General features: G+C 38.3%; 1 protein-coding gene and 1 long non-coding RNA gene across 36 annotated transcripts in view; one reads left to right on the top strand and one right to left on the bottom strand.

Annotated features, from left to right (window-relative positions):
- The window catches only part of LOC144288774 (uncharacterized), a 229,162-nt gene that overhangs the window by 197,053 nt on the left and 4,355 nt on the right, over nt 1-27,754 (bottom strand). For 11 of the 21 annotated variants that reach the window (XR_013356753.1, XR_013356762.1, XR_013356754.1 and 8 more), the window contains exon 2: nt 22,749-23,002. The exons of 1 other annotated variant lie outside the window; for it this stretch is intronic. This is a non-coding gene — a long non-coding RNA (uncharacterized LOC144288774). 9 more of the 21 variants (XR_013356772.1, XR_013356764.1, XR_013356771.1 and 6 more) reach the window with 7 other exon arrangements.
- The window catches only part of ABCB5 (ATP binding cassette subfamily B member 5), a 154,631-nt gene continuing 135,011 nt past the window's right edge, over nt 8,135-27,754 (top strand). For 2 of the 15 annotated variants that reach the window (XR_013356752.1, XM_077856586.1), the window contains exons 1-2: nt 8,135-9,168; nt 11,071-11,168. The gene's annotated coding sequence lies outside the window, so the exon portion shown is untranslated. The remainder of the gene's footprint in view (nt 9,169-11,070; nt 11,169-27,754) is intronic. The other 13 variants (XR_013356751.1, XR_013356750.1, XR_013356749.1 and 10 more) reach the window with 13 other exon arrangements.

The raw sequence follows: 27,754 nt of genomic DNA, 5'->3' as shown, positions 1-27,754 counted from the left end.
GATTTCACATTCTTAATTACTTTATGTTTAAGATTAAACCACTTTTTGAATCCATATTCTACACATTCTAAATGTGTCAATTTTTTGAGGCAAATAACAGTTTCCTATGTATTATCTTACTCTGTAGAAGCCTCTCTCAACCTGAAGATTCCTTTCCCTTTCCTCTCCCCTTTGGGACCCTTATCACAGGACTTTACACAGTTACACTCTATCCTCATGGTCAGTCCTGAGCTGCTGAGACTTTAAAAAGGGATCACACATTATCAGTGGCTTATTCTGCAGCTCCTCATTTTATCCCTGACAAGTAATGTATTGAAAAAATTTTTGGACAGGTAGTCAGCAGCCTTGAGTGTCATATCAACTATACCACTTATTTACTGTTTGACTTTGGGCAAATCACTGAACCTCATATAACTTCAGATTTCTTGACTGCTTAATGAGAATAATACTTCATTCATTTGCTCATTCAAGTATTTACTAAGGGCCTATAAGCTAAGGCCAGATATGGCCTTAGACTAGACCTTGTCTCTGCCTTTGAAAAATTTATGGTTTAAAGGAGATTGACACATTTGAATTGACATGTAGAATACAGTGTAATAAATGTCAAGCAAAGGGGAGGACCCAATGACCTTTCTAAAAAGTAAACATTTCTCAGCATTACTGATAAAAGGATCCTGGTACTTAAACTTGTAGCAAAACAGATAGAAATACGAGTCAGCTAACATAGCAGTCAAAATGAATACAAACCAAAAAATGAATTGGAAATTATTTGTTTATGGCTGCAAGAAGGGTATCATGTGACTATATGGCTACACTTCAGAAGATGACTAAAAATGCATGCAAAATTTGGTGGGTACATTCATTTTTAGAAATAGGGCCCTTAGTTTTTTAGATTCTCAAAGAGTTCAATGACTCCCAAATCCTAAGAACCAAGCTTTCTAAGGTAGATTCATTTTGAACAAGCTGCAAGTTAAATGCTTGGAATCAACAATAAATAATAAATAAATCCAATATATAAACATATAAAATATGTGGAGATGTCTAGCAACTTTATCTCTTACAAGGACATGTGTAAAGAAAAGGTAGACTCATTTGCTATATAACTAATTTGATGTTCTCAAGCTATACACTGCTAGTTACCAAGAGAAAAAAAAAACAAAAACATTAATCTTTCCAAATAAAAGTGTGAAATTCCTTCTGGCCTAAAGGAATAGTTATACAAGTTACACATACATGCACACACACACACACACACAGCACACACTAACACAGAATTCACAAGGATTCTCTCATACCCTCCATTCCCTCCAAATCCCTCACATGTCAGTGTAAACCATAAAGAACTAGGAGTTTTTAACTCAGTTCATATACCTAGAATCTCCTCTACTAATGTTGCATTTTAGTTCTGAATCAGGATATGTAACTCTGAGGTAAATGTGTAGAGTACCCTACAGGGGTACAGCAGGCTACCAGCACAGACATCTTTCCAAATTTCATTATAGTCATCTGAATGTTACTATAGCATCCCTCATCCCCATGCCACTGCCACAATATTCCCCAAGAAAAGGCAAAGACACTGCCCTTTGCTTCATTTCAAATCATTTTCTGAAAAAAAAATTTTATTATCTAAATTAAATTCTAAATATGGAAATCACAGAATCCAAACTGGCCCAACTACATGACTTTAAATAAGTCAGAATCATAACCTCGATGAAAAAGTAACATCAGGACTTTAGGTCTTCCACTTGCAAGTTCATCATTCTTTCTATGATGCTTCTTGTCTTCTTAATTATGTCTTTGATACTTCATGAATTAGATTGCAATCCATATTTTAAAAACACTGGAGTTGAAGGTTAGTCACAGAGTACTTTCCATGTAATAGTCATACGCACAATAAATAACCCATACTACAGTCAAAATGATACTTTTAAAATACCTTAATTCACATAGTAAACATTTCCACAACATTTTGTATATATCAGGAACTACTCAAAGCATGTCACAAATATTAATTATTTTGATCCTTTCTCTAATCTCACATTGCAGATACCATGATCATGCCATTTTATGGTAAGAGAGCACAGACAGAGAGAAAAAATAATTTGCCCAAAGTCACCCAGCTAACAGGTCAGGGAGCCAAGATTCCTCTGAGGCAGTCTAGCTTCATAGTCCACAAGCTCATGCCTGAAAACATCCATTATCTTCCCATCTCACACAAAAGTCAAAGTCCCTACAATGTCTTACTATCCCACATATCTCTGGTTTACCTCAGACAAACCAAGCAGTCTCCCACCTCAGGGTCTTTGAGCTGTCCCTCCGCAGAGCACTCTTCCTCCATACACACCTTTAGCTTGCTCTCTTGTCTTCCCTATTTCATACCTTGATATTGCCCACCTTCCTTATTCTGTCTTTCCTCTGGAGCACTTATTATCACCTTAATATGTATTTGTTTGCTTTTGTCTATTCTTCCTACCCCCATTTAAAATGTAAGCTCCATGAAGCAAAGGCTTCATGTATCTCCAATGCTGTATCTCCAGTGCCTGGACAGTTAGTTGCTGGCTTGCAGTGGGCATTCAATTACCATCTGTTGGACAACCAAATAATGATTTACGAATGTGTAGAAGATTCATACATATGTGAAACAAAAGGAAGTAAGAAATGTTGATTCTAGGGGCACCTGGGTAGCTCAGTTGGTTAAGTGTCGTCTTTGGCACAGGTCATGATCTCAGGGTTCTGGGACTGAGCCCCACATTGGGTTCTCTGCTCAACAGGGAATCTGCTTCTCCCTTACATTCTCCCTCTGTGCTTTCTCTCTCCCAAGTAAATAAATAAAATCTTTAAAAAAATGTTGCCTCTACTCTGTCTAGCCTGCTTTTTTAGCTTCAGTGCTATGTGACCTGAAATTTTTACTCTGTTGTTTGCATTTTCTTCAAAAGGATCCAGACTACAAAGTGATTCAAAGTATATGGAAAATTATACCTGTAATACAATAGGCCAATGTTAGACATAAGATAATACTAAAGTATTTGTGGAGAATTATTCAGCTTTCTCATAGTTTAGCTAAAACTTAAGTGTAACTTTAAATAATTTATGATAAATATTACTAGTAAAAATCATCAACATAAATATTCTATTGTCAGTGAATTATAGAGTAAAAACTGACAAAAACTTATATGTTGCTGATAGAATTTATAGTCATAAGAACAAAGCAAGAATTATATTTTGTACAAATAAAAAAAGTAACAAAATTGACAGTAGTTAAGTCTGTACATTTTTTTCACTTAAAGATATTTAGATAGCTTTTATAAGCTTAGCACCATTCTAAGAACTTTTTAAAAAGGAATTTATTAACCCTCATCAGAGAATTAATCATAGAATTATAATAGGATATTATAAGATGCCCCGTGAGTTATATGCTATTTTTTTACAGATTAGAGCAGTAATGCACAAGGAAGTTAAGTAATTTATCCCAAACAACACAGAAGGCAGTGGCAGAGGCAGGTTTGGAATCTATCAATTTAGTCCTAAAGTCCTTTCCATATACCTCTCCCCTTCTAATAAGTCTTTATTATTAATTAGAAAATTATAGAATATTTACTTCTTCTTATTGGAATTTAGATCTGAAAATTCTGACACAAGCATATTGAGCTTGTTAAAAATAATAGCCACAAAACAAAACTCACAATGACCAAAGCTGAAATCAGAGCAATATAATATGAACAAAACAATTAAATTTGTATACATTTCTGTATTACATTTATACAAAAAAGCAGTTGATTGTAGTGAAAATAATTTCTGAAAAATAAATCAAAGGACGCTGTACAAAATGGTTACCAAAAATAAGTTTTATGAAATTTGCTCTTCTATACCAGCAAGGGTGGGTTAAAAAAAGGTATGGTAAGTTAATAGATGACAATTACAATCATTTCAGTTGTTTGATGCTGGAAAGTTTATTTTTCAGTCATGTCTATCATATTCTGACAGAGCTTTGGGCACTAATTGTCCTCTCTCAGGACTTTCATCACCTAGAGTGCTATTGGTTGAGGTCATAAGCATCATCTCTCTTATTTCATTGGCTACAGCCAAGTTACATGGCTGTATCCACCTTCAAGCAGGTGGGGAAGTGCCATTTCCTGGTGTGCCCAGAAATAGAGGGGAATCACTTGTTACTAAACAAGTTTTCAGTCAAGATTTAGTAGTTTGTAGTTCCCAGATAAACACACAAATCAATACTCAGTTTACAAGGAAACAGGCAGCAGGAAATGGCTGTAGGGTAGGCAACCAACATTTTCCATCACCATCAAGGCTGGAAATAATAATAAGCATGACAATAGTAGTTAATGTTCAATGAGAACTCACAAAATGCCCAGGACTGTGCTTTGTATTTATCATTTAATTCCAAATCACACAAGATAATTGGTTTTTTGTCTATCTTATAAAAGAAAAATCTGAAGAACAGGGAAATAAAATAGAGCTAGTAACTATTGGAGTTAGGTCAAGAACTTAGACAATCTCATAAATATTTTCTTTTAAAACTGCTCCTCCATACTGTTTTTCCTACTGTGCCTCTCTTCTGAATAGCTCATGATTCAAGTTTAGAGCACTTTATCTCTGGATATTACAGGTTTTGCAACAGTATTCATCAGTGGATTTTGTGTGCAAAATAGAATTTGACCCTGGTGGTTTAGCTATAACTGGAAAAGACAACTTCCACAAAATTTTCTCATAAAGCCTGTTGCCAAGATTGTTGAGAACAGCATGTGTTTTTCCAGATTACAGTGATAAGAAGGTCGATGTTGCTGAGAGCTGCAAGTCTTGACGAGGCAGCACATCTCAAGGAGAGGGGATATTTTTGCTGGCCTCCACAAAAGCCTGTGCATCAGCTTCTTGGTGGGGGGAGCTGGCTGAGAGTACTAGGAAACCACACTGATGAGATTCATGCTGTTGGAAGGGCCATCAACAGGAAATGGTCAATAGATGGCCCTAAATCCACTGAGTTTGCAGAGGGGTGCTGCTGCAATAGTCTGGACATCATCATGCTGTCAATTCACTTGAATGCTAAAGGGGGAATAACTGAAGGAAAAGGAGTCTCTGCCTAAATGAGCTGTATTCAAATTACTCACCCACAGCTTGGAGTTTATACATCATGCCAGGAAAAAAATGTAACTATTACAGTGTCCAATATCTGCTGAGCTATACATCTCTTTAACAGGTGCTTATTGTCATGGGCTGGTAGGCCCTGATGATAATGGCCTCCAGTCATTGTCCCCACCACACAGACTCTCTTTATCTTTCCTGTCTTGCATCGGGTTCCTTCAAGTCCACGTGATCTCTTTCAACACAGTGTATACTCATTGGATCCTTTCTCTCACTCAGAGTGCAAAGAACTCTGTAAAGAGGTCCTCAGAAATATTTGCTCAGGTTATTCATCATGCAAAAGCTGGTCTGCTAATCATCCCCATGATAACCAAGGGGCTTCAAAAGGTTTCCTCACCTATCCTGGAAGCCTGGGCTAGGATGCACCAAATTCCCTTCTTCTTGGGAGGTGGGAGTGAAGGAATACAAAGCAGGATTTGGATCTCTGTCATTTTTATATAACCATACATTTTGTTGATTTTGGCAGGCCTGCAGGACTTTGGATTTTGATATCCAAAGCCAAGCTTTTGAATTTTAAAGTACCTTATTTGTTTCAAGAACTTGGTTTTCAAGACTTTTACTTCTGCACTGAGTTTCAAAATCCATTTATCAGTCCAACTGACATCCCCTTTCTAAGCTATATACCATGCCCTCTCTCCGTGAGCAGCCTATAAAGTTATATTGTGGAGAAAAGGTAATAGGTTCCAAGTTGCTCAGTGGAAAAGAAGAAAAGTGGGGTCAAGAACTCTCACTAATGTTTCTCAGAATATTATTTGTTGCATATGCTTTCTAGAATACTGAGTGTTTCACCCTATTTTGAGGTTAGTCTAATAATTATAATAGCCATATTTATGTAGCACTTACTCAGTACTAGCACCTTAGATGACTTTATCTTCTAATCCCCAAAAAACTCTTATGAGTTAGCTTTTATCTCCTTTCACAGATAATAAAAGGGAGTCTTGGATACATTTAATAACTTAGACAAGTTCACACAGGTAGTAGATGGTGGAGCCAGGCACTATGTTAGACTCTGGATGTACAAAGATTAATGATGCAAGGATGAATAATACAAAGATGAATGTACCATCTAATGTAGACATAAGACATTTCAACGGATCCTGAGAGTCCACATGGCCAGGACTGTTACTAAGGTTTACACATATAGATGAGGTATTTGACCAAGGATTTTGGAAGACTTACTAAAAAAAAATTACTAAAAAGAAAAATAAGTAGAAAGTTTAGACAAGTGCAAGGAATGAGAGAGGAAGAAAAGGAAAGGGTATTTCAGTTACAAAAATAGCATCAACAAAAGTTCAGAGGCAAGCTGAAATAGAATGGTTTGCTCCTTGTTTAGGACTATTTCTCCACTTATCAACTATTGTGTAATAAGCCACCTGAAAACTTCGTGTCTTGTAACAGTAGTTATTTTGCTTATGAACTTGTATTGTGTACAGGGCTTTGTGGAGACACCTCATCTCTGCTCTGCATGGCATCATCTGCAACAGCTCAAAAGCTGGGCTAGAATCAGGTGAAAATTCACTCTTAGGTGAATTGATAATGGCAGTGAGCTGAGACCTTAGCTTGGTCCATGAACTGATAAACCTACCCCTGTTCTGTCCCTGTGGCTTGAGCTTTCTCACAACATGGTCACCAGGTTGCAAGGGTGGACATCCTGAGAGACACTAAAGGTGGAAGCCATATCACATTTTTTGACTGAGTCTGATAAATCCCGCAGTTGTCACTTCCAGCACATGCTCTTTGTCAGAACAGCCACAAAATGCCACCCAATTTCAAAGAGAGAAGCAAAGACCTCATCATCCCTTGAGGGAGTATGGCAAGGTTTTGGAAAAGCACATGGAACCATAAATATGGTTGTAATCTTTTTTAAAATATACAATCCAACACAACTCTAAACATAAAACACTATAAAATGCAGATAGTCATCCCCTGTAACAGTGCTCTTTCCTGATCTAATCATACCATTAGCTGTATGAGGTCATCAATTTACTCATTGCTTACTAGGAAGGGATTATCGGCATAAAGTCAAGAAAATAATTTAAGTCATTCACAAGGCATCAACATGGCTTATCCATACAGTAGACTGGGCGCAGGGAAACACTGTCTTCCTACACAAAATGCTTGTGTTACCTTGGCTACATGGCAAAAAATATAGTCATGAACTCTGTGCAACAAAGATTTAACTAAAACTTGTGTCTAAAGGTTTGAATTTCATTCTTGCAATTGAACAAACATTTTGAGGTACTTTTCCTAGGTTGCTACAGATAACTCTACTTCTCTAGACAGTTATCTGTAAGTCTTGACCAAGAATCCCTAATGATTTTTCAGAATCATTTCAGGAAAGGTTTTATTGTTTGTGGAAATGTTCTCAGAATGGCTTGAATGCTTTCAGCTTCATCTCACTTACTGGATACAACTATCACAGCTCCAGGCCATTGAATTTTAACAGTCACCTGTTAAGACCATGTCCCATCGTGCCCAGAGTCCAGGTGGCTCAGCAATGAAAGGTAACTTGGGACAAAGATAAAAAGAATAGAGCCCTCTTATCTAGAAAAATGTAACTGCGTTTTCAGGTTCTTAACCACCTCCCCTCCCCTCTCCATGGGATCATCAGAGACCCGAAACAGAGAAGCAATGATTTTTACTGTCTTCCACCGTGATGAGAATCAAGTAATGGTGAGCAAATCCAGACACGGGCTCTGTTACCAAGCAATTTACATCTTGGGAGGAAGGACAAAGGTTAATCAAGGAGTCACAGAAAAAAGGAATGTGACTGAGAAGACGAAAAATGCTATGAGGTAAAGCACCTAGGAGCGCATATTATAAAGAAGCTGGAAGTGACAAGTTGAGCCACAGCTGAAGCATGGGTATGAGCTAACCTGCAGTCAGAGGTGAGAGGGGCAAAAGGAGGGAGGGAGGGAGGGAGGGAGGGAGGGTAGGAGGGTTCCAGAAATAACAAATGGCCTCGTAGGACGGAGCACGGTGAACTCAAGAACTTGGAAGAGGGACAGAACGCCCGGGACACAGGATGCTTGGAAGTGTGGGACCAGGAGGGCCCTTTGTCCTGGGAACAAGGAGAAGCCATTCACAGGTTCTAAGCCTCCCTATTTTTAAGCTCATTCCATTCAAAATCACCTGGTAATTGTCACCTGAGGGAAACCAAGCGAAAGTAATGCCGTTTTTGTGATGCCCGTACGAGTTTGCTGCCACAGCTTGGCACTCGGACACGACCGCCGCCAATCACGTGTCTTAGCAACGTCTGTCTTCTCCTTACCGTCAACTCCTCTCCCAGGCGCCGCCAGCCTCCACGCCACCGCCACCGCGCGGGAAGCCAGCTCCTCCCAGGCTGCGGCCGCCGCGGCCGCTGTGGCGGGAAAGCAGGCGCCGCCGGAAACGACGAGGCCCAGTGAGAGGACCCGGATGTAGAGGGCGCCAACCTCCGCGGCCGGAACCGGATATGGCCAGGACCCTGTTTGCGGACCTCCGGAAGTGGCGGGGCGTCGTGGTCCTTGGCTTCTTCACGGTCTTGGTCCCTGGCGGCACCTTTCTGGCAGCTCTGTTGGATGCAGGATGCAGGGGTGGGGCCCCTAGGAGGCTGAGAGTCTTGTGAGATACCGAGAGACCCGTGGCCTCCAGATTGTGGAATCTAACTGCTTGGACCCCAGGAAGATCCAGCTGCCAGACGGAGGACGTAGGGCCAACCCTCGAGAAGCGCCAGGCAGTGTCCCCCAACCTCAGCCCGCCGTTCAGCCCTATTCAGATCATCTCATTAAAGGGACTGAAAATCTGACAGGTTTGTTTCCCATGTGCTCAGGACTTTATAAAGTGGAGTCTGGACAAAAGAGAAAAGCTGCGAAACAGTCAGCCACCTGTTTTAGGACAGTTGGAATAGAGCCCTTGCTTGGAGACGTGCTCTCACTGAGGTGAAGGCCTATGTTTGATGTTTTGAGTTGACTGGCTGAACGTCTCTAAGAGCAATTACAGATTATCTTGTAAATGCTCAGCCAGAGAAAGGTAAGTCTCTGGGGATAAGACCAGACCTGAAGCAGAGCCCCTGCTCTATGTGGACAAGAAGGTGTCAGTTTTATGTTGGGGGCTGTCATGGGGGTGATATCTCCAATTCCCAGATCAAGATTTGGTGAGAGGGAACCATAACAAATGACAAAGGGACCCAGATGACGTAATTACACAGTGAGGACAATTCAAATAACGGTTTACAAGGAACTGAGGTAATGGTTCTCCCTGGCCCTAATTAATACTCAAACGGTTAATCTTCCTACTATGAAATATTTTTTTCACATCACTCCTCTGTTCAGAAACTTGTAGAGGCAAATTCAGGAGGGAGGGTAAGTTACAATGTTCCTCCTTGTTAATTTCTGGTCCTATACAATCTGTCTCCTCCACAGCTGACTCCCACTCTTCCCCAATGAGTCTTCAACTTCAGCGCAGCTCTATATTTATTTCCACCTCCGTGCTTGTGCTATTGTCATTCCTCCTCCTTGGAATGATCTTCTTGCCTAGGCCCATCCGTTAGAACATCACCGAGGTCCCATCTGCAGAACCTTCCACGCCACCCCTGTTTACATTTATTTCTCTGAGATCTTACATCTCCTGCTGCTTCTACCCGGCATATGTGCAACTAGTCACAAATGAATGCCAGTTTTATAATGCTCTAATCACATAGGTTTGTGTTGTCTCTTCCAAGGAAAACACAAGTTTCTTGTCTTGAGCCATGTGTTTGATCTTTTATGTCTCTAATAGCTTAGCTGAAGGGTAAACTTCGGGAAAGACAAAAGGAGGCATTCAACAAACTACTCTTAAAACTTGAATCCACGCGAGTGGGAAATCTATTTCGTAAGCAACAATGACATCTAGTGGTTAGAAGGTTGCATGGCTTCTTCTGACTTTTTAATAGTTGGACAAGGCATTTATAAAGAAAATGTTGCAGATTATTTAATGAATCCAGATTATTCCCATCACTTCTTGTTTATGAAGGGATTTCAAATTCATATTTATTTTTTCTGCCTTTCCGGTGCCTTCCCCCATCCTTCTGTGGCCCAGTGGTCACAAACTGCTGGTAAGGGGTCCCTGTTTGTGCTTCTTACAAACCACAACTTCCGTTTCCCGTAGGAAGAACCAGAAGCTTTTATGGCGGTTATGTGATTTTTAATTCTCTGCTTCCTGTTAGGATAAAGATTTATATGCATAAATATTTATTTTGGAAATAAAATATGTAATTGAGAAAGAAACTTGAGATGATAAATATGATAGCCAGAGTAGAAAGTCATTTCAAAGCCAAATGGGAGAAAGGCAGTGTGGTGTAAGAAAAGCTTGTGGACTTTGGCTTCGGAGAAACTTGGGATCAGATGCCAATTTTTCTCTCATTAAAGCTGCATAGTAGTTATGACAGACTAACATCCTTGGGACTCCATTTTCTCATCCCAAACAATGAGAGTGGCATGTATTTTGCCACACTGCTTTGGGGAGTATTAGAATCATGTACAGTAAATAATTCTGGTCCAGGGACACCTGAGTGGCTCAGTCAGTTAAGTTACGAGTCTTGATTTTGGTTCTGGTCATGATCTCAGGGTTGTGGAATTAAACCCTGTATCAGGCTCCCTGCTTAAGGAGTCTCTCTCCCTCAGCCCTTCCCCCAACTGGTGCTCATTTGCACATTTGTACATTCTCCCTCTCTCTCTCTCTCAAATAAATAAAAATAAATCTTAAAAAAAATTCTGGCCCAAAGTATATAGTCAATAAATTATAGCTATTATTTTATTTACATTTTACTAAGAATAATTATCCTCCCATTTCCAACCCGGTAATTTTAAAAATATATATCCTGGTTTTTAAATTTTGAATTGTCAATAATAACTTAGATTCTAACTAAAATTACCTCATCTCTCTTGGTTTCAGATGCTTAAATTGCAGAACAATGCATTCGGTGAAAATACTTTAAGTCTCTGAAAATGAAATAGGAATTCTAATCTACCATAGACATCAAAACTTGAATGGTAATGAAGGGTTTAAAAGAACTGAAACAGACTGAACTTATCTTTTTATAAAGAACTTGAAAATTTTTAATTCAAGTTATAAATTGTAAAGAGAAAAAAGCTCTAGGAATAAATATGTAAAACAATTTATCACAAAAATATTATGAGAAACTGATTTGTATGGCCCTCCGGTGGGCAGAATGTGAATCACAACCACCCTGTTAAAATGTATATATTTAGTTAGAAAACATCATTTGAGTCTTCTCAGTTTTATCTGAAGCCTGAAGTAAAAAACAAGAACTTGTTTCAAAAATTGGCCTTTTTTTTGCCTATTATTTGAAACTTGTACAAACTTTATTCCACAAAAGAATGTTATATACCATGGTTTATTTCTCAGCCAATCCCACAGATTAATGCCACAGTTAGGCCTCAACTATATAACTCCACAAATAGTACTAGCCCAAGTAACAACAGTGGGCATTGATGTTTCTTTGGAATGTCAAAGAACAATAGAATTTCTGGGTTGGAAGAAATTTGAGAGCTCTATTCTAAATTCTACTTGAATATACCAAAAACATATCTTTCCCCTGTTTCAGCTCTAGCAATGGGAACAAATAATCCCCTCCCTATCTAGGACAGATACATCTATTTTCTCCTATGAGTATTATACAAATAGAAAGGCAAGAGCAGAAGACTTGGGTTCTAATCCTCACTCTTCCATCTGTTATGGAAGAGGGAATAGAAAGTGGAGGTTAGTCATTCCAGAACCCCAGGGGGATAAACAAGGCCTGTTATGTACTCAAATTAACAACCATTGCAGGGGGATCCCTGGGTGGCTCAGCGGTTTGGCACCTGCCTTTGGCCCAGGGCAAGATCCTGGATTCCCGCATCGAGTCCTGCATCGGGCTCCCAGCATGGAGCCTGCTTCTTCCTCCTCCTGTGTCTCTGCCTCTCTCTCTCTCTCTCTCTCTCTATGTGTCTATCATAAATAAATAAATAAATAAATAAATAAATAAATAAATAAATAAATAAATAAATAAATCTTTAAAAAAAAAAAAAAAAAACAACCATTGCAGGTTGGCCGCAACTCTGTTTCAAGTCTTTATTCTGTGATGCAGGCAAAAGTAGCAGCCACTAACAGACATGCTAGACTTATGGCAGAGGGAAAAAAATAAACTGGTAATTAAAAAGGCTCAAAGTTTCCTCTTAGAAGAGACAAAGGCCTCTTCCACTCGTAATTCTCAGTCAAAGCAAATTTTAAGACGAAGGTTGATGTTGGTAGAACAGTACATATACTCTTCTGTATTTCTCTGGAGGGGTTCCAGAGAAGGGCTTAGTATGGAGGGACAGCAAATATTTTGAACAAATAATGAAATACACCCCCTTTTGCGAGCATGAATAAACCATTATGGTCTCAGAGTCCTAAAATTCAATCCAAAAATTGGAGATAATAATTTTCTTCAGACAAAGCTCAGGATTACAGTAGAAATCAAACAAGACTGTTATATATGTGTGTGTGTATGTGTATGTGTGTGCATATATAATATATACACATGTTAATATATATGTATATATGTAATATATATGTAAATATATTTATGTTGTTATGTCTTTTCCCAGAGATTCTGTCCAGTAGATCTCGTGAAATTCTGATGTCCATATTTTTTTAAATGCTCCAGTACTAGGGGATCCCTGGGTAAGTCAGCGGTTTGGCGCCTGCCTTCAGCCCAGGGCATGATCCTGGGGTCCCCGGATCAAGTCCCACGTCGGGCTCTCTGCATGGAGCCTGCTTCTCCCTCTGCCTGTGTCTCTGCTTCTGTGTGTGTGTGTGTGTGTGTGTGTGTGTGTGTGTCTCATGAATAAATAAATAAAATCTTAAAAAATAAACAAATAAATAACATGCTCCAGTACTGAGAAGAATTGTGGTAATAAAGTTTTGATCAGTCATCTCCAAACCCAGCCACACATCTTAAAAACTGGAGAGCTATTAGAAAATACATACTTCTGGGCCTTATGCCAAAGATTCTGATTCAGTAGAGCTCAGATGGAGTTCCAGATTCTGTATTTTTAAAGCTCCCCAGGAAATACTCTGATGTAAAATTAGGCAGGGAACCCTTGAGCTATAGGATCCATTTTAGCATCAAAATTCTGCAAATTATAGTCAATAACTTGCCCTTTTATTGTAGGGAAAGGCAATTTTTGTTGTATTGTTTATGTAACTTTGTTTGAACTTTATTATTTGTATCTCAATCTAATATGGATTTAGTTGGCTGATTTTAACCACGCAAGAAGAACAGGTACTGATTTGCTCATAAGAAAACAGAATGAAAGTTGCTCAGCTGGAGAAGAGATGTGTGACAGAAGAAAAGTAAAGGGAAAGATGCTTGAAGTGACCACTATAGCACTGAGGCAGAAAATAGTGATGATTAGGGCTCACATTTATTCTGTGATCATAGTCTCTAGCTTAACATACAGTATTCTTTTTGAAGCCTCAGGATTAGCCTTATGAAGTAGGAAATATACCCATCTTAATCTGGGTGCCAGAAAAGTGAAGTCACACAGACCAGAAATGGTAAAGTAGGATTCACACTCAAGTCTCTCAAACTTTCAAGTGCAGTATTTCAGCCACAGAATTACCCAGATGACAGTGTCCCAAGACCTTCCAGAAAATTACATCAGAGGCCACAAAAGAAAGGGGGAAAGTCAATAGTAACAGCAAAGTCAAGGAAGCAGTTTTTTCTATTTTGTAACACCTTCCCAGATGGCAAAATTTCACTGATCTCCCCTCATTATTGTGTCCCAGTACCTTTGCTCCACTTGCGGACCTCCCTCTCTGTTGTCACTGTGGAGGCAACACTCAAATTAATGACCATAATATAGCCACACTCTGTCGTTAACTGAGTGCCTTCACAACTATTTCATTTACTGTCATCAAAAAATAGTATTCAAGAAATGCAGACACCAAGGATCATAGGGATGCCTGGGTGGCTCAGTGGTTGAGCATCTGCCTGCAGCTCAGGGTGTGATCCCAGGGTCCTGGGATAAATCCCACATGGAGTTTCTGCAAGGGAGCCTGCTTCTCCCTCTGCCTATGTCTCTACCTCTCTCTCTCTCTCTCTCTCTCTCTCACTCTCTCATGAATAAACAAAATCTTAAAAAAAAAAAAAAAGGAAAGAAAACTAAGGATCGTAAAGCTTGAGGTGATTTGTCTAAAACAGGGTTTCCAAACCTAAGTATTATTGGACTGGATAATTTTTGCTATGGGGCCCTCTCCTGTGCATTGCATGATAGTTAGCAACATTTGTGGATTCTACCCACTTGATGCACCACCACTCCCAATTCTAACAACCAAAAGTATCTTCAGACATTAGTAAATGTCCGCCCGGAGAACAAAATCATTCCTGGTTCTGAATCACTGGCCTAAAGTAATGCAGCAAACAGGTAGAAAGTACTCTCTGACCCACGTCTTGTGACTACATCCCTGAAGCCTCCCTAGAAACATAGAATTTTGGAGCCTAAATGTTTTAGTGACATCTAGGAAACTCCTTTATTTTACTATAAGCAAGTCAAAGCATAAAGATGTGAGATGACAATCACAATTTTTTTTTTCTATGCAATACTTTCTTTCCAGGAAAAAAAGCTTTCCAAATTTCTGGAGTAGGGGAGAGTAGAGACAATAAAAACACTGAATGGCATAGAAATTACTATACAGAACTCTGTCCAGGCTCCATTATCATACAGGCTCCATTAACTAACATCTCCTGTAATTATTTAAATAACCGATTGCGGATTGATTGGTTATTGTCTCTGGAGTGGCCTTCTGGCTTTCCACATTGTTTACTGATTTTTGTGATTTAACTGAGCAAACATCCTCATCCTGTTAGACTCTCACCAGCTGAGGCACACAGAGACCGGGTGGTGTAGGCAAAGAGCACCAGCTTTCAAATTAGGTGCAGCCACTCTGGAAAACTGTGTGGAGGTTCCTCAAACAGTTAAAAATAGACCTGCCCTACGACCCAGCAATTGCACTGTTGGGGATTTACCCCAAAGATACAAATGCAATGAAACGCCGGGACACCTGCACCCCGATGTTTATAGCAGCAATGGCCACGATAGCCAAACTGTGGAAGGAGCCTCGGTGTCCAACGAAAGATGAATGGATAAAGAAGATGTGGTTTATGTATACAATGGAATATTACTCAGCTATTAGAAATGACAAATACCCACCATTTGCTTCAACGTGGATGGAACTGGAGGGTATTATGCTGAGTGAAGTAAGTCAGTCGGAGAAGGACAAACATTATATGTTCTCATTCATTTGGGGAATATAAATAATAGTGAAAGGGAATATAATATAAGGGAAGGGAGAAGAAATGTGTGGGAAATATCAGAAAGGGAGACAGAACGTAAAGACTGCTAACTCTGGGAAACGAACTAGGGGTGGTAGAAGGGGAGGAGGGCGGGGGGTGGGCCTGACTATCACAATTTTATGGCTTAAAACCATTTAATAATTATAAGCATTGCTGAAATTCCTGTGAAGTCAATTACTGATACACATCATATGATGAGGGTACATCTTGTCCTGTAGCCACATCTATTAGCTATCACTTATCTCACAAGAGTGCTTGTCATGACAATCTTTAGATCATGAACCTTCTTCACCCTCTATGCCAAACCTCCCACAGGGTCTAGCAGTGCTGATTGAATTATCAAATTAGAATAGTGACTAAATGGCATAGATTCCCATGAATGAGCAATTTTCCCCCCATGGATGAGCTTTTCTAAATGAAGATTTCTGTTTAATCAGCTGATAAGCAGACTATTTAATAGCAAACAAAACAAAACAAGAAAACTAGCTAAAGAATCTTTCTTTGCAAAATCAAGGCATCTCTATCAAGCACAAGAGCAATTTCACAATGGAGAGATCAAGGTCATTCCCAGAGAGAGACCATTTCTTTCTTTTTTTAATAATAAATTTATTTTTTATTGGTGTTCAATTTGCCAACATACAGAATAACACCCAGTGCTCATCCCGTCAAGTGCCCACCTCAGTGCCTGCCACCCAGTCACCCCCACCCCCCCTTCTCCCCTTCCACCACCCCTAGTTCATTTCCCAGAGTTAGAAGTCTTCATGTTCAGTCTCACTTTCTGATATTTCCTACCCATTTCTTCTCCCTTCCCCTCTATTCCCTTTCACTATTATTTTTTTAACATAAAATATTTGTTTTTTTAATAATAAATTTATTTTTTATTGGTGTTCAATTTGCCAACATACAGAATAACACCCAGTGCTCATCCCGTCAAGTGCCCCCCTCAGTGCCCGTCACCCATTCACCCCCACCCCCCGCCCTCCTCCCCTTCCACCACCCCTAGTTCGTTTCCCAGAGTTAGGAGTCTTCATGTTCTGTCTCCCTTTCTGATATTTCCTACCCATTTCTTCTCCCTTCCCTTCTATTCCCTTTCACTATTATTTATATTCCCCAAATGAATGAGACCATATAATGTTTGTCCTTCTCTGATGGACTTATTTCACTCAGCATAATACCCTCCAGTTCCATCCACATTGAAGCAAATGGTGGGTATTTGTCATTTCTAATAGCTGAGTAATATTCCATTGTATACATAAACCACATCTTCTTTATCCATTCATCTTTTGATGGACACTGAGGCTCCTTCCACAGTTTGGCTATTGTGGACATTGCTGCTAGAAACATTGGGATGCAGGTGTCCCAGCGTTTCACTGCATCTGTATCTTTGGGGTAAATCCCCAGCCGTGCAATTGCTGGGTCATAGGGTAGCTCTATTTTTAACTCTTTGAGGAACCTCCACACAGTTTTCCAGAGTGGCTGCACCAGTTCACATTCCCACCAACAGTGTAAGAGGGTTCCCTTTTCTCTGCATCCTCTCCAACATTTGTGGTTTCCTGCCTTGTTAATTTTCCCCATTCTCACTGGTGTGAGGTGGTATCTCATTGTGGTTTTGATTTGTATTTCCCTGATGGCAAGTGATGCAGAGCATTTTCTCATGTGCGTGTTGGCCATGTCTATGTTTTCCTCTGTGAGATTTCTGTTCATGTCTTTTGCCCATTTCATGATTGGATTGTTTGTTTCTTAGCTGTTGAGTTTAATAAGTTCTTTATAGATCTTGGAAACTAGCCCTTTATCTGATACGACATTTGCAAATATCTTCTCCCAGTCTGTAGGTTGTCTTTTAGTTTTGTTGACTGTAACCTTTGCTGTGCAAAAGCTTCTTATCTTGATGAAGTCCCAATAGTCCATTTTTGCTTTTGTTTCTCTTGCCTTCATGGATGTATCCTGCAAGAAGTTACTGTGGCCAAGTTCAAAAAGGGTGTTGCCTGTGTTCTCCTCTACGATTTTGATGGAATCTTGTCTCACATCTAGATCTTTCATCCATTTTGAGTTTATCTTTGTGTATGGTGCAAGAGAGTGGTCTAGTTTCATTCTTCTGCATGTGGATGTCCAATTTTCCCAACACCATTTATTGAAGAGACTGTCTTTCTTCCAGTGGATAGTCTTTCCTCCTTTATCGAATATTAGTTGACCATAAAGTTGAGAGTCCACTTCTGGATTCTCTATTCTGTTCACACATTGATCTATGTGTCTGTTTTTGTGTCAGTACCACACTGTCTTGATGATTACAGCTTTGTAGTACAACCTGAAATCTGGCATTGTGATGCCCCCAGCTATGGTTTTCTTTTTTAAAATTCCCCTGGCTATTTGGGGTCTTTTCATTGAAAGAGCAGACTCATTCAAGAGATGTTATCCTGTCCCCCACTGCCGTTGCATTGCAAGGCTCAGAGAAAGCCTCCAGCTAAAGGTCATCTAGCCACTCTATTTCCCGACAATCACTTTTGGCTCTTTGCTAAAATCAAGGAGAATATTCATTCTTAACATCTTAAACTAGCTTTAAAGCAACTTAAAGAAAAATTTTCTCCTTGATTTATTCTGTCCTCAGTAGGTAACACAAAGTAGGTGGCCAATAAATATTTATTAGACAACTTAAAAAGGAAAAATTAGGGCTTCCTGATTGACTTTCATCATCTCAGTGTCCACTTACTTCTCCAGTCCACTTTCAGAAGTCTGCCTCTCTGTCCTCACCCAGGAGAACCTACAAGAGAAATCATCCTAATCCAGGGAGTATTTTGAAGTTTCCAGCATAGGTGCGTTGGCTCACCAAAAGTTTTATCTTCTGGTAGGATGAGATTTGGGCGGGGGGGGGGGGGGAGTATTTATTCATGAGAGACACACAGAGAGAGAGAAAGAGAGAGGCAGAGACACAGGCAGAGGGAGAAGCAGACTCCATGCAGGGAGCCTGATGGTGGGACCTGATCCCGGGTCTCCAGGATCATGCCCTGGGCTGAAGGCAGCGCTAAACCGCTGAGCCACCTGGACTGCCTTAGGATGAGATTTAAGCATAATTCTGGTCCCAGAGTCTGGCTGTGCCTGAAGCTGACAAACTCCCAGGGCTGTTTTTCATTTACCTATTTGGTGTTGGATTTCTGCCACTTGCAACCTAAAGAGTCCTAATTAATGTACTTCCCTCAGAAATAATCAATTTTGTTGTTATTATTGTTTGATACATAAAATTTGAGGAAAAAAACAAGGAGGTAACCCAGTTCAGACTATCATTGCTAAAGCAATTCATGCCATAACACTGTTGCTCCTCATGCTGACGCCTTTCAGTTACCTACAAAAGTTTCTGTGGACTAGAAGCCAGTCTTCCAAGAAACATAAAATCTGTCATAGGTATTCCAGTACAATAAAAGGAAAAGCACCTTTCTGGCCAGATGAGGACATTTGGAAAATAGGGTAATGCTGTAATCAAAGAGCCTTCCTTTCTAAACTTTATCTAATTCCTCCCTTCTGTTTCTTTTGTCTTCATTCCGATCACTTCTACTCCGCATTTGGGCCCTTTACCCAGCTCTACTTTTCTCAAATGTTCTTCAGATGGAATGAGTTCTGTATCCTTTTCATCAGAAAACCAATGGAATCTTAGCTAATGCCCTGCCTCCATGCCTATAGTAGCTACTGTTGAGATGTAGCAGTTCCTCAGATTTATAAGTTTTCTCAAGCCAACTCCATCCCTAATTGTGATATTCAAGTGTTTGATGTTGCAAGGAAGAAATCCAATTAGTACTTCTCTTTGGCCCCACACAAAATTTCAGAACAGATAGACTTAGATGCCAAATATTGCTGTAGAGTTTATTTTTTTTTCTTGCTCTAAATTTAAAATGCCATTATAAAACTGTTTATTAAGAATTTAAAGCTAAGTTTTAAAAAGTGCCCTTTCACTCTTTGAGAATTGATAGAACATTAACACATGACCTCAGAAGCTGGTATGTAGGAAACCACCTACCCACACATCTACAAGTACATCTAACATTTGAATTCAATAATTTGTCCTGTTTTATATCATATTTTCTGATACTTTGACATCTTGGGGCCTTGCTGACCCTGAAGAGACTGCCCCTCCCAGAGTTAGCTAATTCCTGGAGATAGCAAACAATTCATCCTGTAGTGCACCTTTCATATATAAACCAATCCAGAAAAAAAAATAAATAAACCAATCCAGAGCCCATACCTTCAAACATCTCCTTTATTAGGCTTTCACATTCTGAGTAAGCCACTATCCCCCTGTCCTATCACCTCAAGGTCACTACCGAACAACTAGAGAGAGCCCCTATACCCCAAAATCTGATGAAATTATTCAAACTAGCCAATTCTAAGCCTGCTTATCAACTGTATTGCTATGCCTTTCCTGTGAATACCACAGTAAAGGTATTCTTGTGCACAGTTTCCCCAGATTTCTCTGCCTCCTGGCAAGTTTTGTTACCTCCCTGTGTGGCCCTGAGTAGAGTGGCATGCCTCATGTTTCTAGGATCTATGAGTTTACACTTTATTTATGACAAACATTTCCGTATCTGTGCATTTTACCATACCTGATTAAAACAAATCCTGGATACATTTTAAACTGCACCCCCCCCCCAATCTTATCAATTGTTTGGCAAAATAAGTTATGTTAGCAAATATATTACCAATCTACTAATTTTTTGACAGTATTCAGAGGTTTCCTTAAGATACATTTTCCTTTTAAGCAAAACTTTAGGAGAGAGGAAAATCCAGCTCCATTGAGACTGGGAATGAATCCCTTCTATATTTCTTAGAAAAAATTCAGTAAAAATCATAGTTCATTAAGTTGGATTTGTGGTATATAAAAGTCTCTATAATCTGTTTTTGAAATGAATAAAATACTGTGAATTATCTAAGGAAAAGTAATTTTCCCCCAGTGAACTAAAAATGATTTCAGAAACGTTTATAAAACTCAGAGGGGAAAAGCATTGCTTCTGACAACTTGTCTAATTGTTCATTTAGATCCTGTGATTTAATTTTGTAGTTTATTTTCAGAAGGACCTATTAACAAGCAAATGGCCCTCACATGTGACTAGCTGGTGTTTCTTTGCCTAGAGGAAATTAATCTCGTGATCAATTATAACTTTTCTTTTATATAATGTTTAAATGAGAATGGAGTCGATGGCCTTGGTAGACAAAATACATTTTGAGTGCCTGGCTGTCTGGCTGGGATATTTTACACATCAGAGCTACATTAATGTAATCTTTTATAATTCATATTATGTAATAAATTCATATTTTGAAATAAAAGTATCACTGCCCCTGAGAAGTTATTTTTCTTCCATTTAAAAGAGAAACTTTGCAAAAATCCTATATATAAAACAACCAGGGATAGAACCAGAGTGCTCATTATTTATGTAATGGATCTCAAACTCTAATTTGCACTACATTACTTGTAGAATTTGTTAAAAATATGTATTTATGGTTAATATTCTCCAGAAACTCTGATTTAATAATATGTGCAGAGACTCGAGAATCTGTATTTTTATGAAGAAGTCTGCATCCTGACACAAGTGTTCCAAGAATTACAGTTCAATAATCCCAGAGAGGGGTGCTCGGGTGGCTCAGTCATTGAGCATCTGCCTTTGGCTCAGGTTGTGATCCCAGGATTCTGGGATAGAGTCCTGCATCGGTTCCCCACAGGGAGCCTGCTTCTCTCCCTCTGCCTATGTCTCTTCCTCTCTCTCTGTGTCTTTCATGAATAAATAAATAAAATATTTAAAAATAATAATAATAATCCCAGAGAAACCAGTAGTAACATTACCTCCTTCTAAAGACTCATTGTTGAACCAAGCCTACAATCAGCCATTAGCTTTTGGGTCATAAGTTCCTTTTCAGCAATATCTTTTCTCTTAAATATTGGGCTGATAATATTAAATTTATATGTAGATAAATATATACCTATATCTAGATATAGATATATTATTAATACCCTCTCCTTAAATCCAGACATAAATGGGTAAAAACTCCAGGTCAGTCACTGAATGACTATCCAAATTAAGGCAAGTTAAACACTTTGAATCTCAGTTTCCTCATCTTTAAAATAGGATTACAGTGCTGCTTCATAGAATTATGGTGACGATTGAAGGAGTAAATATATATAATGCATTTAGCACAATAACTAGCAAAGAGTAAAGGGTCCAGTAAATAGTAGGTATTACTATTAAAAGATAGGGGCAAAGACAAGATAACTCAGTGATGCCTTACATTTGTAAAGAAATTGCTTTATGGTTTCCAGAGCCCTTTGACACACATCATGTCATTATATTCTCACAATGTGTATGTGAAATAGAGGGTGTAGGATTTTGTTCCAATTTACAAGTGAGATTCAAATTCAGAAAGCTGCCATGAGCATTTCCTCACAGACTTAGTGGGAAAAAAATAATCCTCAAAGGAGCTGAAAAGGAAAAGGGTAGGAATTTCTTTTGCCTTTTGAAGCCAAAAAATTAGTGTGCTTCAGAATGCCCCTGTAAACTTCAGAGCTGATAATGAGTTTGAAATATATAGAATACCAGAGTAGCTCAGTGGTTAAGAACTTAGGCTTTAGAGTAGACAAATTTGGTTCCACCACTTTAATCGTTGTTTTGGGGCCTGGGTAGCTCAGTCAGTTAAGTGTCCAACTCTTGATTACATGTCAGGTCATGATCTCAGGGTTGTGAGATTAAGCCTGACATCAGGCTCTGCACTCAGCAAGGAACCCATGTCTTTCTCTTCCTCCCTCACCCTCTGCCCCTCTCCCTATTGGCTCTCTCTTCAATCTGTCTTTCTGTCTCTCTCTCTCTCTCTCTCTCTCTCATAAATAAGTAAAAAAAAAAAAAAAATCTTTAAAAAAATAGCTGTTGTTAACAAAGTTATTTAAGTCTTCTAAGCTTCAATTTCCTCTTGTAAAAATAAGGCTAATAAAGCAATGACTAAATTAGATCATTTGTATAATAGTAATAATATATAATATTTATTGAAATTTGCATAAAGTACTTTTCACAGTGCATAGCAGAGTAATGCTCAAAATAGAGCTGGTATATAAGCCACCCACTCAGGCATGCTACAAGTACTACTGATGTTTGGGAGCTCTTATTACTATTGCGAACTCAAAGAGTAAAACAATAAATTTTTTTTTAATGTGCAGTACTAGCTAATGGACAAATAATTAGTTACCATTATAAGTACTTACTTTATTAGGAAACAGAGTAAACATGAAGAGACTATGTTGATAAGCCCAGATTACAAAATGACTCCATGGCAAAGTTGGATTTCTGCCCCATGCAAGACCTTGTCTCTTCTCTAGAGAATGCTGTGATCCTTCCATTTTATTCCAAGGAAAGACTTTTCACTTGGGGAATTCCCTTGTAGAGTTCCATGGTTTTATCCTAAATGCTCTTGGTCTGGAAAATTACTTTGTATTCTTCTATTTAATATTCTGAGTTTCTGTAAAAGATGGAATTTTTGCTGAGTTAAAGGCCCACACAGTTCTTACAGGTTCCAATTTGGCACCAACCCCAAATCTTTTGTGGCTTTGAGTTAGTCTTGGCAGAACACTTCCAGAGTAGGAGGATTTTTAATGGGTTTAAAGAGTTGCTTTAAATTGTTCACTTAGGCTCAAACCAAAGTAAACTGACCACTCCATTCCCATGAATTTTAGAGGAACAAGGGTTAGAATTCAGGGGGAAAATGTGGTAAGCAAAACTACTGAGAATTTAGTTGATACTATAAAGCAGAAGCAAGACCATGGTGTCATTTAAAGCAACTTTCTCACAAAGGCTTTTTTTTTTTTTAATTTCAACTAAGTTATGTCCCATCACACTAGAAGTGTTTTGAAAAAAAAAAAATATATATATATACTTAAACACATATATATTTGTTACACTAATACCAAAAGTTGAGTGACAAAAATTTATAACTTTGCTGAATATCAAATCATAAAATGAATTTCTAGTATAAAAGAATAAGTAAAATTTTTTTAAAAATAGAAATGAAGGGACGTCTGGGTGGCTCAGTGGTTGAGCATCTGTCTTCGGCTCAGGTCATGATCCTGGAATCCTGGGATCAAGTCCAACATCAGACTCCCTGCAAGGAGCCTACTTCTCCCTCTGCATGCATATGCCTCTGCCTCTCTCTGTGTGTCTCTCATGAATAAGTTAATAAAATCTTTTTAAAAATGGTAATGAGGACAGCCCCGGTGGCTCAGCAGTTTAGCGCTGCCTTGGGTCCAGGGTGTGATCCTGGAGATCCAGGATCGAGTCCCACGTCGGGCTCCCTACATGAAGCCCGCTTCTCCCTCTGCCTGTGTCTCTGCCTCTCTCTCTCTCTCTCTCCCTCTCTCTCTCTCTGTGTATCTCTCATGAATAAATGAATAAAATCTTAAAAAATGGTAATGAAAATTTTAAAGTCATGACAGTAAATGCTGCAAAAAACATGACCGCGAAGAGCCATAATTTTCCACTGTCAGCTGCTAATAGGTCCTACAATGACCATATAGCATATTTGTCTCACTAAGTAAAAATTTATCTGAGATAAGTGAAAGACAAAAATATTTTCTCATAATAGTCTTTTCTCCATAGTTTTTATGTTATTTGTTATGTCAGAAAACTGTATGTGATTTTGGAACTTTCATCCTCAGGAATATTTGAGATGGCAAATTCTGCTTTTAATTCTTGCTCATAATTTGCAAGAATTTCCAGTAGACTTTTTCTTGAGAGAATTCGCATCTCAAATACAGTTTAAAGGTTGAAAATTAAATATGTCTTATAATGATAACATTGTTTAATATTATAATAAATGTTAGCATACAGTAATTCTATAAAGATTAAAAGAATAATGCTACTTCATTTCTATTGTTTTCTGTCTTTTGAGTCATGTAGTAATTATTTTTCATAATCTCAAATCTATCTAACTTGAGTATCTTTTCTATTGTTAACACTTCAATCAAATTTCTTATTTTGTTAACTATTTTTTATTGAAATATAATTGACATATAGCATTGTGTAAATTTAAGGTGTTGATCTGATACATTTATATCCTGCAACATGATTACCCTATAGCATTAGCTAATACCTCCATCATATCACAAAACTATAATTTCAATTTTGTGTTGAGAACATTTAAGACCTAGTCCCAAGTTTAATAAGTATACCTTGTTATATTCACTTATTAAATATTTACTATAATTTTTTTTTAAAAAGCTAATTATCCCATCTGGACTTCAAATAAAGTGATTTTAGGGGGACCTGGGTGGCTCAGTTGGTTGAGTCTGTCTGTCTTTGGCTAAGGTCATGGTCCCAGGGTCTTAGGATCGAGACCTACATCAAGACCTGAGCAGGGAGCCTAATTCTTCCTCTTCCTCTACCTGTTTGTACTTTCTTGCATGAACTCTCTCCCTCACACACATTTTTTTTATAATATTCTCATATTTATTTATAATACTAAAGATTTAAAAAATAAAAAATAAAGTGATTTTAGTAAGTAAAAAAAAATGGCTCAGCAACTTTAAAGTATATAATACAGTATTGTTGACTATAATCACATGCTGTGTGTTCAATCTCAAGAATTTATTCATCTTCTAACTGCAGGTTTATGCCCTTTGACTAACATCTCCCTGATTCCTCCACCTCCCAGCCACTGGGAGCAACTATTCTATTCTGTTTCTATAAGTTTGGGTTTTTTAGGTTCCATATGTTAATGAGACCATGCAGTAGTTGTCTTTCTTTGTCTTACTTCTCTTGCTTAGCATAATGCCCTCAAGGACCATCCATGTTGTCCCAAATGGCAGGATTTCCTTCTTTATCATGGTTGAATATTATTTTATTGTATACATTTACCATATCTTCTTTATGGAGACAGATTGTCTCCATTCTTGGCTCTTGGGAGTAATACTGCAATAAACATAAGAGCACAGATATCTTTTCAATATACTGGTTTTGCCTTTGGATATATACCCAGAGCTGAATTGCTGGATCATATGGGAGTTCTGTTTTTAATATTTTGAGGAAATTTCATGTTTTCTATTCTGACTGAACCAGTTTACATCCCCACCCTTGTCTTATTCCTGACTTTAGAGGAAAAGCTTTTAAGTTGTGACCACTGAGTATATTAGCTGTGGGCTTAACATACATGGATTTTGCTATGTTGAAATAATTCCTCTATACCCATTTTGTTGAGAACTTTTATCGGGAAAAAGGTTGAATTTTGTTTTTTCTATTATGCATCTATTGAGCTAATCATATTATTTTTATCATTTGCTCTATTAATGTGATGTAGCACATTTATTGATTGGGATATACTGAACCATCATCCTTGCATCCCAGGGATGGATCCTACCTGACCATGGTGTATGATCCTTTTAATGTGCTGTTGAATTTGGTTTGCTACTATTTTGTTGAGAATTTTTGCAACTCTATTCAAAAGAGATATTGAGGGCCACCCTGGTGGCCCAGAGGTTTAGTGCTGCCTTCAGCCCTGGGCGTAATTCTGAAGACCTGGGATCGAGTCCTGCATCAGGCTCCCCACATAGAGCTTGCTTCTCCCTCTGCCTATGTCTCTGCCTCTCTCTCTCTCTGTGAGTCTCTCATGAATAAATAAAATCTTAAAAAAAAGAGAGAGAGAGAGAGAGAGATTGATGTGTAGTTTTCTTTCTTGTAGTATCCTCATCTAGCTTTGGTATCAGGGTAATCCTGTTCTATAAAATGAGTTAGGAAGTGTTCCCTCCTATTCAGTTTTTTGAAATAGTTTGAGAAGGGTTGGCATTAATTCTTCTTAAGTGTTTGGCAGAAGTTACAGTGAAACCATCTGATCCTGGGCCTGCCTTTGTTGAGAGGTTTTTGATTATTGATTCAATCCCTTTGCTCATTATTGAATAGATTGTATTGTTTCCTAGGAATTTATTCATTTCTTCTAGGTTATCTAGTTTGCTGGTGTATAATTATTCATTATGTCATAATTGTCTCTTGTGATCTTTTATATTTCTGTGATAGCAGTTGTATATCTTCTTATATATCTCATATATATTTGAGTCTTTTCTCTTTTTTTCTTAGTCTAGCTATTGGTTTGTCGATTTTGTTTACCTTTTCAAGAAACCAGCTCTTAGTTTCCTTTGTCTTTTTCTATTGTCTTTATTGTCTCAATTTCACTTATTTTCTTTTTTTTAAAGATTTTATTTATTTATTCATGAGACACACAGAGAGAAAGAGAGAGGCAGAGACACAGGCAGAGGGAGAGGCAGGGTCCATGCAGGGAGCCCAATGTGGGACTCAATCCCACGTCCCTGGGATCATGACCTGAGCTGAAGGCAGACACTCAACCGCTGAGCCACCCAGGTGTCCCAATTTCACTTATTTTCATTCTGATCATTGTTATTTCCTTTTTCTGCTAACTTCAGGCTTAGTTCTTTTTCTAGTTGTAAAGGTATACAGTTAGGTGGTTCATTTGAGATCTTTCATTTTCTTAATATAGGCATTTATCACTTTAAACTTTTCTTATAGAACTGATTTTGCTGCATCCCATAAGTTTTGGTATATTGTGTTTGCATTTAATTTGTTTCAAGATATTCTCTGATTTCTCTTTTGATCTCTTCTTTGATCCATTTGTTGTTTAGAAGTATGTGTCCTTAGAGGTGAAGTGAATCTCTTGTAGGCAACATGTAGTGAGGTCTTGTGTTTTTGTTATTGTTTTTCATTCAGCAAGCCTTGACCTTTGGTTAGAGTTTACCCATTTTAGTAATTATTGATAGGTACTGACTAATGCCATCTTTTTTAATGGAATTAAAAGTGTTGTAGTTGCTTTTTCTTTTCTTCCTCTCTGATGCCTTCCTTTGTGAATTAATGATTTTCTGTAGTGGTATTCTTTCATTGCCTTCTCTTTATCTTTTTAGAAAATATTTATTTTTATCTATGTATTTTAGAGACAGAGTGCATATACAAATGGGGAAAGGAGAAGAAAGAGAGGGAGAGAGAATCTGAAGCAGACTCTTTGCTATCACAGAGCCCACCATAGGGCTCAATTGCACCACCATAAGATTATGACCTAAGTTATTACCAAGAGTCTGACACTTAACCAACTGATGCCCTACCTTCTCTTTATCTTTTGTAGGTTTTTGCTTTTGTGGGTTTTTGCTTTGTTGTTACTATGTTTTTCAATTAGGGAAAATCAGTGTAAAACATCTTATGGATATAACAGTCTGTTTTA

Source organism: Canis aureus, chromosome 18, assembly GCF_053574225.1.
Source record: "Canis aureus isolate CA01 chromosome 18, VMU_Caureus_v.1.0, whole genome shotgun sequence".
NCBI lineage: Eukaryota > Metazoa > Chordata > Mammalia > Carnivora > Canidae > Canis > Canis aureus.
Note: the sequence above shows the minus strand (reverse complement) of the source record. Positions and strands in the feature narration are given on the sequence as shown.